The sequence below is a fragment of the Hyaena hyaena genome, unplaced genomic scaffold (assembly GCF_003009895.1).
Source record: "Hyaena hyaena isolate Hyena2069 unplaced genomic scaffold, ASM300989v1 scaffold_370, whole genome shotgun sequence".
Classification (NCBI taxonomy): domain Eukaryota; kingdom Metazoa; phylum Chordata; class Mammalia; order Carnivora; family Hyaenidae; genus Hyaena; species Hyaena hyaena.
In genome coordinates, this window is record NW_024081001.1 from 988,384 (window position 1) to 998,520 (window position 10,137).

The window sequence follows — 10,137 nt, forward strand, 5'->3', positions numbered from 1 at the left end:
TCTTAAGTCTTTGTGATGATTTGAATCTTTGAAAATCTTTGGAAAAAAAGATTTGAATAAATGAGAACCCACAATTGGCTCCCATTTGAAGTGGCTCCCTTTGAAGTGGACGCTATGCTGTACTATCCAGATCTCCCACTTCGGAACCAAGACACTCATTTTTTTAGCTGCAGAGAGTGTTGGCTGCTGAAGGCTCCTACTTGCTTGTTCTCCAGGAACCTCCCTTATCTGAAGAAAGCCACCTTCTCTCCTGGGTTGTTCTCAGGTGACTAGTCAGTGGACAGGGGAGGAACTTTTACAAAGTCTTGGTCCCCTTGCCTCAATTTGGGACAACTATGAAGTTCCATCCTAGTCCCAGAGCTCCCCTGTGTCAGCAGAGGCCCTGTTCGTGACATCATTACAGTTCAGCCATGTGCTCTGCCTGCTCCCACTTCCTTCAAGCCCATGGAGGTATTGAGCCCAAGGGTACTTCTTAATAAACTGACTACATGCAAATTTTCCTCTTAGAGTCTGTTTCCCAGGCAACTTGACCTACAACAAAAGGCGAGGATATCAATTAGACCCAAATTAAAGTACACTTGGCCTGGGATACCTGGGTGGGTCAGTTGGTAGAGCGTCCAACTCTTGATTTCAGCTCAGGTCGTAATCTCACAATTTTTGAGTTTGAGCCCTGCATCAGGCTCTGCGAGGACATAATGGAGCCTACTTGGGATTCTGTCTCCTCTCTGCCCTTCCCCCACTCACTCTCTATCTCACTCTCAAATTTAAAAAAAATTTTTTTTAACTTAAAAAATAATAATAGAATAAAGTACAGTTGACCCTTGAACAACTCAGGGGTTAGGAGAACTGACTCCCCCACACAATCAAAGAGCCACAAATAACTTTTGACTTCTCCAAAATTTAACTACTAATAGCCTACTGCTGACTGATGCCTTACTGATAACATAAACAGTTAATTAACACCATATTTGTATGTTACATGTATTATATACCGTATTCCTACAATAAAGGGAGGTTGAGAAAAGAAAATATTATTAAGGAAATCATAAGGAAGAGAAACTACATTTACAGGATTGCCTTGTACAAAATCCTTGTATAGGCAATGTGCTTGATGGTCCCCCAGGCCTGTCTTTTGCTTCAAAAGTGCTTGGACAGAATAGACCCAGGGACACCCCTTCTTTTGGCCATCAACCACTCTCCAACTTCTTTTCCAGTCACAACCTTTAGAGCCATCTTCTCAGCCATCCTCTGCCTCCGGGACCAGCCCACACCATCTTTCAAGCTTAGCTCCTTATTGCTGATCAACCATGAGCTCCCAGATTTACCAGAACTACTCCACCGAGGTGGAGGCTGCCATCAACCACCTGGTCAACATGCATCTGCAGGCCTCCAACACCAACCCTTCTCTTGGTGTCTGTTTGACCATGAAGATCTGGCCCTGGAGGGCGTGGACTTCTTCTGAAAGTTGGCCAAGGAGTAAAATGAGGATACCCAGTATCTCTGGAAGATACAAAACCGGCCCAAGGCTGTGCCCTTTTCCAGGACATTCGGAAGCCATCCCAAGATGAGTGGGGTAATGCCCGGATGCCATAGACGTTGTGTGGTCCTGGCTGGGGAAGAACCTGAAGCAGGCCCTTTTGGATCTGTGTGCCCGGGTTCTGCCCACTCAGACCCTCATCTCTGTAGCTTCCTTGAGAACCGCTTCCTGGGTGAGGAGGTGAAACTCATCGAGAAGATGGCGACGACCTGGCTAACTCCCCAGGCTGGTCCCCAGGTTGGGCTGGATGAGCATCTCTTCAAAAGGCTCATCGTCAAGCACACCTAGGAGCCCAACCGTCTTTGTGAAGCCCCTCCAGCATCCCCTGGTGCCAGGGCCTCTGCCTGAGCTTTTCCCTGCAGTCACCAGGCAGCTTTTTAACCACCCTGGAGGCCTCTCCCAAGCCAACAGAAACAATAAACCTTTTCACAGGAAAAAAAATCCACATGTAAGTGAATCTGTGCCGTTCAAACCTATGTTGTTCAAATGCCCACTCTATTCATTTATTGCAATTTCTGTTGGCGTAACCATGAAATAATTTGATTAAGTAAAAATAACTAAGAAACTCTGGAGGGGGAAAAAAGAACAACAAAGTTGAACTTAAAACACCAGAAGACTACATTTTATTCTAGAGCCATAATAATTTAAACACTATATTAATAATACTTAATAGAAAAAAGTCAGTAGAACAGAAAACACCACATGCAATATAAGCAACATCCAGGATGATGTTCTCTTTCTCTACTGTTCCATTTCTTTGACTGTTTGAATCTTGTCTTTCTCCTGAGGATATAAATTCCCTTTTTTGTGGAGGCTGCTTGTTCCCTTATAGGGACACCAAAGTCTGTATTTCTTCTCCAGGATATAGAAGAGGAAATTCTCGCTCCTTTTTTTTTTTTTCATTCACCTCCTACTTTTCCATCTACCCCACTCAAAGTGAAAAAGGTGCAAAACAGACTGGCCCTAATCCAAGACATAGATAGAAGCACATTGACTGGTGGCATGAGATTACTGTAAACGAAATTCTGTGTATCTTCCACTCTCTTCCTCTTCCCTCTCATTTGTGAATGTGGTTGGACAGACAAGTTGACTTGGCCAGCTTTCCCCTTCTATCTCACATCTAGATAGGATGGTTCCAATACTGAGACTGATAGGAAGAGGAGATAGGCCCTCACCTACACACTCCAACCCCAGCACTGGTTCCAATAGGAACAATTTTGTCACTGCTGCTTTCTTGGCAACTGCAGTAGACAGGCAGGAAAGGGTGATTGCCAGGACCAATTTCTAACACTAGTATTGGGCTACTATGATCCTAATTACCCTATCCAAGCATGAGTGTTATCTTAGATTTCTCTCATCCTTCCCCGCCACCATCCAGTCATTAAGTTCCATTATTTTACAATAGTCACTGGAGTTTATGGCTTTTCTCACCCTCAGTGTCTCTGTGTCTAGGCTGAATAGACCCTTCTATCAAATCTCCTACACGTCACTCTCAACAACTTCTAACCCATTCTGTGTGATGTTGCCAGAGGAGACTGTCTAAGAGACAGATGCTATGGAGAGGTATTGCCCCTTCATCATGAAGCCCAAACTTGTTTGGCTGGCCCAGAGAAGCCACCATGATCAGGCCATGCCCCTCCTCAATTCCCTGTGTTCTAGGCACAACAACTTGTATAATGATGTTCTGCCCTCATGAGTTTGCATATAATGCCTCCTCCACCTAGAGGACCCTCTCCACATCACCTTACTCTTTCCAGACCTACTTCCCCAGGCAACACTAATTACTGCTGACTGAAACATCTTTATTCTCCTTATATATGCCCAAGGCACGTCGTGCCCTGTATGGAAACTCTCTCAATGTCAGAGTGCCCTACTAGACTGTCAATACCTCCTGTTCAGGCCAATGGGAATGAAGTGTTCATCATTACATCACCAGGCCTATCACACAGTACATGGCACAAAACAGATACTGGACAAACAGAAGCAATAGCTACCCTATAGAATGGCTCTAAGGAGCAACAATGTGAAATAAACAAGATGGTTACTGATACATGAAGAGCACTCAATAAAGTTTAATTTCCTTCTTGTATCTTTCCTCCTTGTCTCCTGCCCTCTCCCCTCCTCATCCCTTGCTTTTTCTATTCTTGTTTCTCATTCCCTTCTTTTCTCTTCATGCCTTTGGAAACAGTAACAAGAAGAAATAGATCCAACGTATGACCTAACCATCTCCAGCTTTGAAGTGTTCCAGCTCCCAACCCATGAGTCAGCCAGTGCTCACCTCATTTTTGCTCCACCTTAATTAATAGTTGACCTTTTAGCTCATCTGCCAAGGAAAGGTTGCTAGAAACAAGTTGAATGTACTCATTGGGGTGTGTCCTAGAATCTTCCTAATGAGGAACTGAGAGTCTAAGTGCTTCACTTAGCAAGACTTGGGGGAATTCCTGGAGCTAAACCTAACTCTATCGTCAGTAATGTCCTGACTACTAATATGGCTGTTGAAATCCAGATGCCACTTAACATAGTACCAATGGGACATATTGGGAGTTTCAAATTATTCTGGTGACTCAGAAAAGAAAATTGGCTGGAAACAGAAACCACCAATTCACAAACTTCAGCCAGATGCATATGTCAGGGTTTCCTTGATGCTTATGGAAGAATGTAATATTATAGCATGGCTCTAGAGATTCTATCTTTATATAGAGACAAGGATGACATTGAAGCCTTAATATGAAAGATAGAAGAGGTAGTAGAGATGTTGCTGTTAGAAGTAAACGAGTAGAGCAGGGCACAAAAGAAATTAAGGACATAGTAAGGAAGGAAGATACCTCCTCATTATTCTACCTAGCTCCCTCCTATTTTCTAAATTAGGAAGAAACATAATAGCAGTAATACAATTATATAAGGAGTATAATCTAACTTCCATTCCACATATTAGAAAACATGCTCAGAGAGATTAAGTAACATGTCTAAAATCATACAGGCAGATATCGGTCACATCAAAAGCCACATCATTGCTAGCCTTTCAAGCTGTCTCAGATAAAACCTACTAAACACATATGAAATTAATCCCACCAAGTTAAATGAGGGTTTTCTAACTTCGTTGTCATCTTCTGGCAGAGAAATATTTTATAATATTTAAAACTATCAGGAGGATACTTCCAGTCTCTGGTCCAGCATGTCAATTGCTTGGAAGTCCTCATAACAAGTAAAAAGTGAACAAACTAAAAATCAGCAATTCTTCTTAGATCTGTGAGAGAATTGAGGTCACATCGCAAAATGCTTCTCCCAAAATTGGAGAGACAGGTAGGCAGATACAGAGGACCTCAACTTACCACAGTAGAAACTTCAGAAGGCACCAGCATAGGGGCAGGGGTGGGGGTGGGGCCCATGCACAGGTAGGAAACCTGAACTGTAACTGATGAATTGGGGGAGCCTCAAAGTAAATGGTCAAGTATGAGAGGAAATACTTAAGGGGACTTTGTCATGAGACGACCCCATACTTTTGTGAATTTTGCCTCCTGGAGCTCGACCAGGTTCTCACTGTGAAGATCACAAGAAAAAAAAATCCCTAATACTTCCAGCAGGAGGAGGAGAAAAGGAGCATTCTGCTCTTAACAAGGCCTGACTTTAGGAAAAACAACTTAACCAGAATCTGATCTGCTGGGGTTTTATAAGAGCCTAACTAACCTGGGAGAAGGGAAATACCCAACTCCATCTGCCTCTAGCCATCCTGTCCCACCTAAGAGGGGAGGGAAGAACTAAGAAGTACTTGTGAATTTCACTGTCTTGGACCAGTCTCACTAAAAGGCTTGGACCAGATCATAGGATTGTAGAACACTCCCCACACATACCTCACCACCACACTACTAACAGCCTACTTACTGCAGCATCTTTTACCCAGTACATCACGTCTGGATTTCAACCCAAAATTACAAGACATAAAGGCAAAAAGAACAGTTTGAAGAGACAAAGCAAGCATCAGAAGCAGACTCAGATATGGCAATGAGGTTGGAAGGATCAGACTATCAATTTAAAATAACAATGATTGGGGCACCTGGGTGGCTCAGTTTGTTGAGCATCTGACTTCAGCACAGGTCATGATCTCACAGTTTACAAGTTGGAGTCCTGCAGCAGGCTCTGTGCTGACAACTCAGAGCTTGTAACCTGCTTTGGATTCTGTGTCTCCCTCTCTCTCCCCCTTCCATGCTCATGGTCTGTCTCCCTGTCTCTTTGTCTCTCTCTCTCAAAAATGAACAGTAAAAAAATTTTTTAAAATAACTATGATTAATATATTAATATACTAAAACTATTATACTAATATACTATAGTACTAATATAATAATGAAAAAAGTAGACAACATGGAAATCACACACTGGGTCTCCAAGCTCTTTGTGATAATGTGACACACTTCACTTTTCAAATTTAAGCTTGCAGCTAGATTCCACCAATCATACTTACATGCTTGAAAGAAGTGGGTAAGCAAAGGAAACACTGGTGAGGGGCTGGCATGGGGAGTAGCAGAAATGAGCTAAAGAAGCCCAGCATTTCCCCACATGAGTTTTTGTTTACATATTTATCCATATAGAGACATATAGCCTTGCTGGGCTCCCACATAAACACTGATTGAGATACCTCTGGCTGGCATTCTTTCTAAGGATGGCTCTGCCACTGTGGTTTTGGGGTCAGTAGCCACAGTTTCCTGAGCAGGCTAATCTGTGGTGTGGTCTAGATATTATTTCTAGAAGTTCGGCTTCAATCTATTTTTTCCAGAATGCCCCAAAATCAGTTAAGCCACCTAAATCCTTTAATACATGTGGTTTACCCCCATTTTTTATGTTTATTTATTTATTTTGAGAGAGACAGAGAGAGAGAGAGCGCGAGTGAGCACGGGCGTGAGCAAGCAGGGGAGGGGCAGAGAGAGGAGAGAAAGAATCCCAAGGAAGTTCCACACTGTCAGCACAGAGCCATGCGGGGCTCAGTCTTACAAACTGAGAGATCATGACCTGAGCAGAAACCAAGAGTCGGACACTTACCAACTATATGTGTTTTACTTATTAACAGTAACAAACTTCACTATATGTGTTTTACTTATTAACAATAACAAAATTCACTCTAGTTAGTTTACTAAGAATCAGAGTCAACACAACTTATATTTTAAAATGTTATTTAGAAATATGGAGGCAAATATTAGGAAAACAATGGCTAAAAGCATTAAACGTAGTTGTCTCAGAGAAGCAACCAAGATAAGAAGAGACGGAGAAGAGCCGCCATTTTCTATTAAAAATAGAAAGTAATACTAGTGCTACTAGATCACCGGTCACCGGTAGTGCTGGATCACTTTTTATTTCATTTAAACATTGCTTTGAGGGGCGCCTGGGTGGCTTAGTCGGTTAGGCGTCCGACTTTCGCTTAGGTCATTATCTCGCGGTTCGTGGGTTCGAACCCCGCGTCGGGCTCTGTGCTGACTGCCAGCTCAGAGCCTGGAGCCTGTTTCAGAGTGTGTGACTCCCTCTCTCTCTCTGACCCTCCCCTGCTCACGCTGTCCCTCTCTCTCTCCTAGAAATAAATAAAACATTAAAAAAATTTAAAAAAAAACATTGCTTTGATGACGTTTTGTAACGTAACACGGCAAATATCATGCATTTCCTGCTTTCTTCATGGTGAAGAAATTCTTTTTCAATCCCACTTGCTCTGGAATGATCCTTTCTTTCCACTCCAATCATTCAGAGCCAGGTCTATCAGTCCTCGTTCACCACAGAGCGGAATGGAGAGATGGACCCACTTCAGCTGTGGCTGCAGCGGAGACAGAATCAGGAAGAATGGAACTGTCAGTGTTCTGAGAATTTTACAATTAGGATTAGAGGCTGTGACACCAAGAGGTGACTGTGAGGGACTGAGGATATGCTATGTGGGCGATATAGAACCAGTGGCACCAGACAGGGTTTGAGCCAGACTGGGCAGACATTGGTTTCCCTCAGCCACCTACACATAAGAGACTTCACCCACTCTCCCAAGAGAAGGGGTTGGGAGTTAATGGCAAAATGAGATGGTGGAATACTCCATTTAGAGATGAGGAAACTGAGGTTTAGAAAAGTTAAGCAACTGATCCGAATCAATCAAATTTTAAGAAGGAAACAAGCACCCCACAAATGGTATGGTCAGCATGGTAGTTTGGAACACCCCTTTGGAAATCAATATTCCTGTTCAGATTCAACAAACCTGTGTTGAGGACTTGCTAGGTACTAAACCCTTTAGCTAAATGCTTTGCATGTATTCAAGAGCTTTCATGTTCTCCAACCACATAATCACACTCCTGGGTGTCATCCAAGGAAATTAATCTAACAGACTAGGAAAGTCATACTCACGAGGAGGTTCCTCACAGCATTATCTGTATGGGAACAATTAGGAGCAACAGAATAACCAATAAAAGAGGAATGACTGAGTAAATTAAGGTTCATCTTCTTTAGGCATTTTCTTTTTTTTTTTTTAATGTTTATTTATTTTGAGAGAAAAAGAGAGATTGGGGAAGGCGCAGAGAGAGAAAAAGAGTAAGAATCCCAAGCAGGATCCATGCAGTCAGCACAGAGCCCAACATAGGGCTCAATCCCACATAGTGTGAGATCATGACCTGAGCTGAAACCAAAAGTCAGACACTCAACCAATTGAGCCACCCAGGTACCCCTTCTTAAGGCATTTTGTATGGCCAATAATAACTTTTTATAAAAGCTATATAGAAAGATAATAATAATCTAATCTAATGTTAATCTTAAATATAAAATAATTAAATTACTCTATGATAACTCTGGGGGAAAAAATATATATATATATACAAGGTCAAGGTTGAAAGTAAACTAAAATGAGGAGTGCCTGCGTGGCTCAGTCAGTTAAGTGTCCGACTTTGGCTCAGGTCATGATCTCACAGTTTGTGGGTTCAAGCTCTGCAGTGGGCTCTGTGCTGACAGTTCAGAGCCTGAACCACTTAGGATTCTGTGCTTCTGTCTCCCTCTGCTTCTCCCCAACTCATGCTCTGTTTGTCTGTCTCTCTATCTCCCTCATAAATAAATAAACACTAAAAAATTTTTAATAAAATGAAAATAATTATTTAAATTGAGTGACCTTATCTATAATTTTTTTTCCTCTTCTTTTTCCCTTCCCCTTCCGGTCCTGAACAACTCAATCCTAAAGCCATTAGACATGGCAGAGAAGGTAGATAGGATAAGGTAGGGGTGGGGGTGGAGAGGTCCCTGAGTAGAATTCGGAGTCTAAGCAGCGTGAGGAGTACACACATGGAGAGGGCCACTCAATACAGGTACCAGAGCCTGAGCAGTATAAAGAAGACATCTTCATAGGAAGATCCTTTATGTAAGGTGACAGAGCCTGGGAGGGAAGTGCAGAGAGGAGGGTATCCCGAGGGTGTGGGCCGCCCAGTATGGGCATCAGTTCCTAAGCACAGTGAGGAGAGTGGGCACTCTAACATGGGAAGTCAGAGCCCTGTAATGGTGAATTGAAATGGAAGGTGTCAGTGTGAACTCATTATTTGTAATATAGGTAGGTAGGTAGATAGAGTAGATGCATAGATAAAGAAATAAATAAAGGTGTGTGTGTATGTGCGAATAACATACACACTTGTGTTCTCTAGTATTGTCCTGAGAGGCAAGGGAGCAGTGACAGCCCCATAGCAGTGAGCATACTTACTTTCCCAATTTTAGATTCTAAGTACCCTGTTCACTAAAAGCAACCAGAACTCCATGGAGAAATAACCAATCCCAGGCCTAAGGCATGGAAATTGCAAGATGGGCCTGGAATATGTCTTTGAGTGAAAAAGCAAGAAAGCATCCAAAGCATATTGAGACATGTCAAAAGAACACAGAAGATATCTTGAAGAGGCTCCCTATTTTCTAAATCAGGGGCAATTTATACATCAGAAAGAAATGATAGTAACATATTGTAACCCATTAAATAAAATAGAAAACCCTGAGTCTATATTGATATAAATAAGTAGACAAACAGACAGACAAATAAATAAATGAATTGAAAGTTTGAGAAGGAATAGGACACTTTCATAACCACTCTTCACAAAATGCTTGATATGTATAAAGGGAAAATATTTATCGAGGACAAGCCTGCTAGATACCACATTAATCAAGTGACAAAATGAGCATCACCTGGGAAAGGGCAAATGGGAATCCTGTACCATGCTGAAAAAGAGCATAATCTGAATGTCATAGTGAAAAAATATATGACGAATGAAAATGAAGGACATTCTACACAATGATTGGCTTGCAACCTTCAAAAACAGTGTCACTAAAGTCAAGGGGAAACTGAAGAACCACTCTAGACTAAGGACATAACTACTGAATGCAAGACATTGTTCTCTCACTGGATCATTTTACTTTATTTTTTTTTTAATATTTTTTTATTTATTTCTAGGAGAGAGAGAGAGACAGCATGAGCAGGGGAGGGTCAGAGAGAGAGGGGGATACAGAATCTGAAGCAGGCTCCAGGCTCTGAGCTGGCAGTCAGCACAGAGCCCGACGCGGGGCTCGAACCCACGAACCGCGAGATCATGACCTAAGCGAAAGTCGGACGTTCAACCGAC

General features: G+C 42.3%; 1 pseudogene; it reads left to right on the forward strand.

Annotated features, from left to right (window-relative positions):
- The first annotated feature begins 1,307 nt into the window (after positions 1-1,307).
- On the forward strand, positions 1,308-1,825 carry LOC120244083 (annotated as a pseudogene).
- The last annotated feature ends 8,312 nt before the right edge of the window (positions 1,826-10,137 follow it).